Raw genomic sequence first — 10,168 nt, 5'->3', positions numbered from 1 at the left:
GAGGGTGTGACCCCACCTGTGTGTAGTTGAGGAGAAGGTTTTTATTGTAGGTATGAGGTAGACCACAGCCAGAGAGAGGCATCTGGAAGAGTCCAGACTGAACATGGCTAGCAGAAAAAAAAAAAAAAAAACAGTCGTCAGAGGAGTGGGGTATAGCAAGAGAGGAAGAGAAAAGAGAGGGCAAGGGTTAGAGGAGAGAGGAGGGGAGAGAGGGGGCCAGGAGCCAGGAGTACCAAGAGTGTAAAGCCACGATGGCTGGATTACATAGGAGAGAGAAGCCGGAGAAGAAGCAAAGCCCAGGGCCTGGAAAGGTTTAGGGTAGAAGGTCGGGGTGAGAAGTGCTGAGTGTTAGATGAAGCAGCACATTCCTGGACAGATCAGGCTAAGCCAGCACAGATCTCACCCGAGAGGCCTTTATCGACAGAGGTGCCTCTTAAGGGAAGGTGGGCTGAGGGGAAGAAGTGAGGGAGAGAAAGAGGGCTGTGGGTCAGGGTCCCTGTCTTTTATCTGGGCAGTTGACAAAGGTGACACAGGTGATGCAGGTCACTAACGCAGGTGATACAGGTAATGCAAGTAATGTATGTGCAGGGGGTGTGTGGTGGTTGCCATGGCAATGGATGCAGGAGGGTCGTTGTCGCCTAGGGATGATGTCAGAAGCTGGCTGTCTACGGACAGTTCTGGTGCTAATACTAAGAGGATCTAAGATTCTCCACAAGTACCCAAGGAGCCTGGTGGCCAGTGTTTGCTTTGATACTTTAAATAGGCACCTCAGTTAGCCATCTGTCCTGAGTTTCTGTGAGACCTAACAACAGACATTAAAGAGAGTCTACTAAGGGCACAAAAACAAGGAGCTGGAGCTGAAGATAAATGTGTCTTCTTAGTTATCTCAGCTACATTGTATTACGACTCAAACATTCACAGAAATATGTGTGCTTCTGGGGAGGGTTAAGAAAGAAATGCTGTGTGTTACTGAACCCTGGAGAAAAAGCCACACTCGCTACAAGGCATGAAGTATGCTCTACTGGATAGAAAGCAGAACTCGTAGGTGATAAACTTCACTATTAGCTGAGGATATTTCCAAACGAGGCGTGGGAAGTGTGGCCTGGTGTCCATTTGCTGTTTACAGGGAGAAGTGAGAGGAAAGATACCAACAGAGCAAGAAACCATTAAGTAACTTGGTGATTTTGAAAATTCTCAGGAATATATGAGATGGTAAAGACAATAAGAATGTGTTCTCGAGAGAACAGCGCAGACGCAGTTTAGCAATAGAGACAGGGTGTGTGACTCTGGGCACAAGATCTAACCATCTTCTCCAGCACAAAGCAGAAGCACAGATTTGGACACAGCGTGGCTGGTGGCCTGGGCCCCATGAACTGCATAATAAATCAGCAAGACTGTAAGAATGTTACATCTGCAGATATATTGGCCTGCGGTGAAATGGGCAGACCAAAGAAAGCTAGATTTCCTTTCAAGATTCTTTGTAGCTGCCAATGTGTCTAATGTCAGGGCAAGGAAAGAGTGGCTCTTACTGAAGTCAATTTGTCTCCTCTCAAAATCCGTTTGGAGATCTCAGAATTCCACTCTATTTGGAGTTAGGATCTTTAATGTAAGTGAGGTAAAAATCCCTAAACCAATATGGCCACTGTTCTTAGAGGAAGAGAGGAACACAGAACAAAGACCATGTGGCAACAGAAGAACAGAACAGTCCTCCACAAACCAAGGATAGAGGTCCTAAACCAATACCTGTATCTCAAGACTCCTATAGCGTTGATGATATAAGTTTCTGTTGTTTTAGGCCATCTGGGCTTCCGTGTTGTGACAGCCCTGACAACTTCAAAGGTAACAGAAAGACTGCTGGGATCCCTGCAGACCCAGAGACCGTAAAAGCCTCTTCAGGCAAGAGGCCAAAGCCCAAAGCCATCAAAGATCCACTAGCCTGAAGCATAGTGGCACTTGGTCCTGCTGAGCTTTGAACTTGTTTGGGACAAATGATACTATTATTCCTCCCATTTTCTCTCTCAGAACAAGAATGTCTCCCTATTTCATCACAGTTTGGAAGGCAGATGCTATCTTTTCTCCAGGAATAAGTCTTCCACATCCTAGTCTAAATGTCTCAGATAGTGAGAGTTGGTGCTTTTTGAGTTGTTCATATTTCCATGAGATTAGAGACTTCGAGTTGGTGGTTGCTGGACTAAGCATTTAAAACATACGAATGGGGCTGGAGAGCTGGTGCAGTGATTAAGAGAGGTTCAGTTCCCAGCATTGACATGAGTGCTTACAACCACCTGCAACTCCAGTTCCCAGGGATCCAACACCCTCTTCTGACCTCTGTAGACACCAGGCAAGCATGGGGTCCACATACATTTGTGCTAGCAAAACAGTCATACACATAAAATGAAATAAATAACTTAAAACTTTAAAGTGAAATACATTAAGGATAGTGAGGTGGCATGAATTTCCATGTCATATGGAGAAGAGATGAATTTGGGGGACCAGAGGGCAGGCTATACTTGAATTGTAACCCCCAAAATTTCACTAGTCTCTGACTCTGGAACCTGTGAGAACAACTTCATTTGAAAGTGGGTCTCTGCAAATATGGTCAACTTAAAATTACATCATTTCTAAATGATGACAAACTCACTCCAAAGACTGGTGTCCGTAAAAAGAGAAGCAATCCCACAGAGATTAAGGACAGATATAAAAAGGACAGAGCCATGTGAACACAGAAGCAGAAAAGGCTTGATGTAGCTACAAGCCAAAGTCTATCAGGGGTCCTGAGAGCCAGCCAGCAAAGAGAGGACAGCAGGAAGGATTCTCCAACAGCACATGGAAGGGGCACATGCCTGCGGACATCTCAACTGTGGCCAGTTAGCTTTCAGAACTCACTTCTTTTTCCGTCCATTTAGGCTCTCCAGTTTGTAGAAAACTGTTGGGACAATCCTAGGAAATTGGAATATGGCTCTTAAAATTACATAGGATCATGTAATTGCTCTAAGCTGAGATAAGCTTTTGTTTTATTTTATTTTATTTTTAGAATCTACAAGGTGAAGAGATTTGGAAGCACTACCAGTTATTTTACTTTTTGCATTATTTTATTTTATTTTTTATTGGGTGTGAATGTGAGGGGCAGCATGCAGCGATGAACATTTGTAGGTCAAAAGAATTGCTTCTCCCTTGCACCTTTATGCTGGGTCTGGCAATGAAGTTGTGTTGCCAGGCTTGAGTGACAAGTGCCATCACCCAGCAAGTACCAAGTGACAAGTGCCATCACCCAGAAAGCCATATTTATGGTCCTATTTTTTTTAAATTTTAATTGACAAGTAACATCACATCTTTACTGTGGCTAACATGATGTTTTGAAGTATAGTCCTGTGTTGCTTAATGACAGGAACACATTTGAAAGAACATGTTAGTTGATATCACTGTGCAAACACAGAGGGATTCGCACAAACTAAGGTAGCTATGACATTACAAGGCAACATGGCCTAATGGGACTACCACTGTATATTTGCCCCATCACTGGCTGAAGCATTGTATATGATGCTTGATGCTGCACAATGGTTAAATCTAACAAACCATCAAATGCGTTAACTTACATCGTTACCATGCTGAGGTGAGAGCACAAAACATCTACTATTTTCTCAATCTGTGGGTTGCCAATTTGTCCTATTGACAGTGTCCTTTGGCTTACAGGAGCTTTTCAGTTTCATGAGGTCTCATTTATCAATCATTGATCTTAGAGCCTTAGCTATTGGTGTTCTGTTCAGGAAATTTCCCCCTGGGCCAATGAGTTCGAAGCTCTTTTCCACCTTCTCTTCTATTAGATTCAGTGTATCTGGTTTTACCTTGAGGTCCTTGATCTACTTGGACTTGAGCTTTGTGCAAGGTGACAAATATGGATCTATTTTCATTCTTCTACATGCAGACTGCCAATTAGATCAGTATCATTTATGGAAGATGCTTTCTTTTTTCCACTGTATGTTTTTGTGGGGTTTTTTTTTTTTCTTTTTTTGGCTTCTTTGTCAAAGATCAAGTGTCCGTACGTGTGTAAGTTTATTTCTGGGTCTTTAATTCTAATCCATTGATTGTCCTGTTTGTCTCTGTACCAATACCATGTGGTCTTTATCACTATTAATTTGTAGTACAGCTTCAGGTCATGGATGGTGATTCGCCCAGAAGATCTTTAATTGTTGAGAATTGTTTGGACTGTCCTGATTTGTCTGCTGCTGCTGCTGCTGCTGCTGCTGCTGCTGTCGTTGTTATTTTTCCACATGAAGTTGAGAATTGCTTTTCCCATGTCTGCGAAGAACTGTGTTGGAACTTTGATGGAGATTACATTGAATCTGTAGATTACTTTTGGAAAGATGGTCATTTTCACTATGTTAATCCTACCAATCCATGAGCATTTTGTCACATCAAGTGAAAGCTAATGTGTGGAGTGTCAGGAGCCCTGAGTGAATGGGAAGGGCACGTGACGTCCTAGGTGAATGTGTATTGTTGACATGAGGGTAGCCATGTCACACATCCAAAAGACTCACACCCGTGGGGCTGCCACGCCTTCCCCAGAGCAGGCTCAGGGAGTTGGCAGAGCCTTCCTCTGGGCTGTGTACAGACGTTGACAGTGTGTATAGAGAATGCTAGCTACCTCTTCTGATAACCGTGGAGCCCTCCCTCCAAGATTAGCTGAACTTGCCTACCTGCTCAGCTGCTCACCTCGAACCTGCCTGCTCAGTCAAGTGTATAATGTGCGGAGTTTCCAGCATACTGCTGTAGCTGGTGCCATGTCAGAGCAGGCATGGTGTACCTGATTCCCACTTTTCTGTACATGTCTGTATGTCTGTCCACGCCCTCATCATCCCAGTCAAGTTTCCAAAACAAAGCTGTGCAGGCCACAGAGCTGCCACGTTATTCTGACTGGAGGGAAGTGACATTTTGTTGTCTTTACCTGCATCTGATGATGATCAGAAGTTCATCTTTTATATACTTCACTTCTATGTCTCCATTTGTAGGACTCCTACTGAAAAATGTCTTTTGCATATTCTGAGTTTTCCTGTTTTCTTTTTGGGTTTTCTATTAAGTTATTCGAATTTTTGTGTATTTTATATATTAAAACTTTATATTTCTGTTGTCCAGTTTGCTCAATTATTTTTGTGTCCTACAGATTTGCCACCCCCTCTGTGTGTGTGTGTGTGTGTGTGTGTGTGTGTCACTGTCTGTGTGTTCATCTTCAAGCCTCACACATGCTAGGCCAGTGTTCTTCCTCTGACCTGCGCCCAGCTCATAGAATTGGCTCTCATTTTCCTTCCTTGTTCTCTACCCCACTCCGTCTTTTCTTTGCTCTACTTTGTAAAATGTTCCTCCTGCTTCACCTACATAATTTTCTTCCCTTTTCCTGATATTATTTTCAACACAGTGTTCTATGTTTTTTTTTTAGTTATTTTTGTGTGTCCATGACCTAAATCCCTGACATAAATAATTGAAAGAAAGGAAGATTCATTTGGCTTACGAATTCAGTGAACTGTTGACGGGTAGCTTTGGTGGGGTCGTGTGTGTGTGTGTGTGTGTGTGTGTGTGTGTGTGTGTGTGTGTGTGTCTTTTGAGACAGGGTTTCTCTGTATAGCCCTGGCTGTCCTGGAACTCACTTTGTAGACCAGACTGGCCTCAAACTCAGAAATCTGCCTGCCTCTGCCTCTGCCTCCGGAGTGCTGGGATTAAAGGCATACGCCACCATGCCCAGCTATAATTTTTATTAATATACTCTTTTAAAACAACTATCTACTTATTTCTTTTTATTTTATGGGCTTTGGTGCTCTGCCTACAGTCCCCTGGAACTGGGGTCACAGACAGTCTAGAGCTGCCATGTGGCTGCTGGGAATTGAACCTGGGTCCTCTGGAAGAGCAGCCAGTGCTGGTAACTGCTGAGCCATCTCTCCAGTCCCTTACTTTTATTATTTATTTGTCTATTTGTTTATTGCTTTTGGAGATATTCTTAGGAAAACAGCGGTTAATTGCAATATCCGCACCATACGCAGCAAAACCCAGCATACATCTGGCCGTCCCCTTACTGTTAATCAGCTCCTCTGTGTCAAGGCTTCAATTCAGACCTGACAGAGAGAGAGAGTATGAATGTTTCCATGGATGGGGCTGGCTGAGAGAGAGGCCTTGGTAAACTCCCACTGAGCACAGTTTGAAGCTAACCCAGGAGGCTGAAGACCAAGCAGAGAAAAACAAAGGACTCAGTGCAGGATCCTCGGTGGTGGATGCTGGCCCAGGTCAGAAGCTGGGCCAGAGTTAAGACCAGAGCATAGTCTTGGAACGAAGACCCATAGAGAACACGTACCAAGGAGAATATCAAAGCCACAGTGCAGTATTATGGGGGAAAGTAATTTCTCACACCAGGTTTCTATGTTGACATTTTAACCTCTACTGTACCAGGTTTCTATGTTGACATTTTAACCTCTAACATCACTATGTTTAGAGATACAACTTTGAAGAGGTAATAAATAAGGGCTGAGGCTCTGAGGTTGTGGCCCTGAAAGCCAAGAAGAGCGGCCAGGAAAAAGGGAACATGGCAACACCTTGAATTTGGACGTCCAGTCTCCAGATTTGTAGTTTAAACCACACAGTCTGTGGTATTTTATTATGGGTGATGTGTTTATAAAAAGGTAAAGAGATGGGGGGGATGTGTTTTATGGAGGTGTAGTCAAGCAGGCCCATGCTGAGACATCCCTTCCCCCTAAGGGACCAGTCACATGACAGTATAGTGTAGAATAGAGTTTATTAAGGGAATGGGGAAGGGGAGTTAAGAGGGGGGAGGAGAGAGAGAGAGAGAGAGAGAGAGAGAGGACAAGTACAGGAGTAGAGGAGAAGAGGCTGGCCATGAGCACTTGGAAAAAGAGGGGGAAAGGGAATGGGGAGAGAGGGGAAGGGAAGAGCAAGAGAAAGCAAGAGAGTGAGGAGGGGGCTAGCAGCCCCTTTATAGTGAGTCTATTGTTTTATAGTGAGTCTGTTGCCAGGTAACTGTGGGGCGGAGCCTAGACAGAATGCTAACAATGGGAGAGCTAGCAGAGTAGTGTGAGTGTCCTTGAGGGCAAGCAGCCCCATTGCTGTGGACATTGTTTTCCCAGCATCCTTCCTTCACACCTGCTCACTTCCTACCTGATATGATACTTCTCAGGGAACAGTGCCACACTCTAACAGCAGCTGTGCCCAGGCTTCCAATAGGCAAGGTCTTCATAGTCCTCTTAGGTCACTCTGATGCTTAAGCGGAAAAACAAAGAGGTCTATCACATGCTTGAAGATCTATTTCAGCCATTCCTCTGCATCTGCAGGCACTCTTTGCAGCACCCTCAGATACCAAGTGGTGACTGTGCCCGCCCCTTTATACAACAGGGGAGTACCTGTATATAACCCATGCACATCGTATTGCACACTTTAAGTCAACCTTAGATTATTTATAGTATCCAATTCAGTGTCAATGTCAAGTAAATAGTTATTATACTGAGCTGTTTAGAAGCAATGATGAGAAAAAATGTCTATGCATGTTCAATAATGACACGTTTTATGAATGTTATTTTTTGGTTTGTGGTTGGTGGAATCTACAGTCCAGATGTGGGTCTGCGTTTCGCCTCACTGCTGGGGTGTGTGAATGCTGCTCAGGGAATCCTAAAACGCAGAGGGTCTAGGCCTTCTCATCGCCATCAGGGTGCTGACACTCACACAGGGGAGGCTGACCGAAGCCTAAGTTAGGTGGTTCTCTAACTCCCATGTACTCAGATGCCACTGGGAGTTGAGAACGGGTCGCAGGCCTCTGATGAGTCCAAGACACCAGGAATGGAGGGTGGGGGTGGGGAAGGGGGAGGGATGTGGCTTAGCTCAAGGTGTGTCAGGTGTGCAGAAAAGCCTTCTGCAAGAGACTTAGTCTTCGCAGCTCAGTAACAAAGGCTCCTGACGGGGAAGTTCTTGATGAGAGAGACAGTCCTTGCTTATTCAAACTTATTCACGAAGGAAAATGGATGCATACCAGGTACTCAGGGTGGGCTGCAGATTAACAACCTTTTACAGGAAGGAATATCCAGGAAGGGAAGCTTATTGGCTAAACCGTCTGGGCCAGCTTTTCTGTCTGGTGACACAGTTCCATTTGCCCCACATCCAGAGGCCATGGTTATGGAACGGAAACCTTGAGGGAAAATCTCTCTAATCTTTCCCTTGAAATAGGGTTCCTAACTTTCCTGGAAGTCCTGAGTGGGGCAGGAAGCTGGAGATGAGCCTCAGACATCTTAACTCTGCTGCTTCAACAGATCGCTATGTTGGCTTTTTTGTCAGATCTCCTGACCAAAGGTGACACCCTGGTGCCATCTCACATGCAACTATAAAGTCTACTCTTTATTGAGGTTCTGATGCCCTCATAGAGGGACGCTGTAAACTTTCTGGGTCTGGCTTCCAGCTCCATCTGTTAGGTGGCTATTGTTGTAGGTTCATTGTTCCCAGCATGGAAATCTGTAAACAGTTCTAGACATGACAGTGCCATGAAACCGTAAGTGCTTGGGTCTCTGCCAGGGAACATTCCAAAAATAAAGCCGAGCTTAACGACACCATGAAGTCAACGTGCCTTTGTTTGTTTTAGTCAGTATTCTCTTACCTCCTGTGTGTGAGTTTGCCATTATATATTGCACTGCCCTGAAGTTCTCATCTCTGAACAGGAGATCTCTCTAGTCATACAACTGAGTGAAAATCCCCAATCTTAGATGTGAGACCTGCTCTCACCAGACATAAAATTACATTTAAACCTTCATTCCGGTTTTCCGTGAACAATCTGTATTCAAGGAACTTCATTTTCAGCATTCCAACAAATATGTCAAATTCAGTATTAGAAAAAAATTTGAGTTGGTCAAGATGGGGTTTTTTTGTTTTGTTTTTTGTTTGTTTTGTTTTTTAGCACTCCTCAACTAAATCATTCTCTTTATTCTCACGGAATTAATCTCATTGCCTGGAATCAAACTCATAAAGCCGTCTCAAATAAATGGAGAATGCTAGTTAAAATAAGTTAATGTTTGTCTTTGAGAAAATCCTTTAACCAAAAAAGTCAAATCCTTTTCTATATGGCCTGGCTGGTCTCCATGATCCCTCGGGACACCATTGCAGAATGGCACCAGTGTCCTCTGTGCTGCTAAGACCAGAGAAAGCGTGGAGAGGTGTAAGAAGCCATGGAAGAAACAAACCCTTATACTTTCCTCAGAGGAGCCGCTCACACTCCAGACCTGAGCTGAGGAAGAAGCATCCCATTGTCGGAGGCATCAAACGTCACATCCTCAGCCCTTTCTGCAATCCTGATCCCAGACACGTGCATGCGTGCGCCCTTCCCAGCTGGAAGGGCTCTGGCTAACTGCCCGGCTTCCTCTGCTCCCAGACCTCCCGCTGCACAACAGAGGTAAGTTGTTACCTTTCTCTTTCGGTGTTCTGAAAATAAGTAAGACAAATGTTCTGGGGTCCATAGAGAGAACTGGCTGAGGCACGTCTGCAAACTTTTATAGCTCAGGGTTTTATTTGCTTCATCTTGGCTTTTGCTTTTATCAGTCTGGTTGCCTGTTGACTTTTTCACACACTCAGAAAGCCTAAATTACGTTAAATAACAGCTTCTCATCCAATGTTAGTGGAGAGTGTATAGTATCAGAAGCATTTGGGCTAGTCACCTGGAGAAGAGAGGAGCATCATCTCCTCCTCGGGGGAATGCCTGCTCCGTTGGCTAGCACAGGCGGGAGGCAAGGAGAGTACCACTTTGCTATTACAGTTAGAGACCCACCGGGAGAAAGCACTTAGCCTTGCTGTCCTCTGACATAAAGCAAAACCGTTAACATTTGTTGAGTGTCTACCACATGGTAGGAGTTTTACGCAGTTTGTTTTCATCAAATTATTGAAACTCAGAACAATTGCCTGTGATGGACCCTATAATCACTCCCATATCTGTAGCCTCATTTTATAAATAAGAAAGCAGATGCTGAGAGAGGTTATAACTAGTTCCTGGGTGTACAGTTAGGGTGTGGGAAAGTCAAGAAGAAAATCCAAGCTGCCTGGTCTTAAATCCTGTACTCTAAACTTTTTTTTTTTTTTTTTTTTTTTTTTTTTTTTATTTCTCAGTATCTTACACTAGTTCTAGCTGGCCTGAGCG

At 44.2% G+C, this 10,168-nt stretch overlaps 1 protein-coding gene across 1 annotated transcript in view; it reads left to right on the top strand.

The window, feature by feature from the left end:
• The first annotated feature begins 9,407 nt into the window (after positions 1–9,407).
• The window catches only part of Sparcl1 (SPARC like 1), a 33,421-nt gene continuing 32,660 nt past the window's right edge, over positions 9,408–10,168 (top strand). Inside the window, exon 1 of the mRNA XM_029545228.1 lies at positions 9,408–9,430. The gene's annotated coding sequence lies outside the window, so the exon portion shown is untranslated. The remainder of the gene's footprint in view (positions 9,431–10,168) is intronic.

Source organism: Mus pahari, chromosome 13, assembly GCF_900095145.1.
Source record: "Mus pahari chromosome 13, PAHARI_EIJ_v1.1, whole genome shotgun sequence".
NCBI lineage: Eukaryota > Metazoa > Chordata > Mammalia > Rodentia > Muridae > Mus > Mus pahari.
Note: the sequence above shows the minus strand (reverse complement) of the source record. Positions and strands in the feature narration are given on the sequence as shown.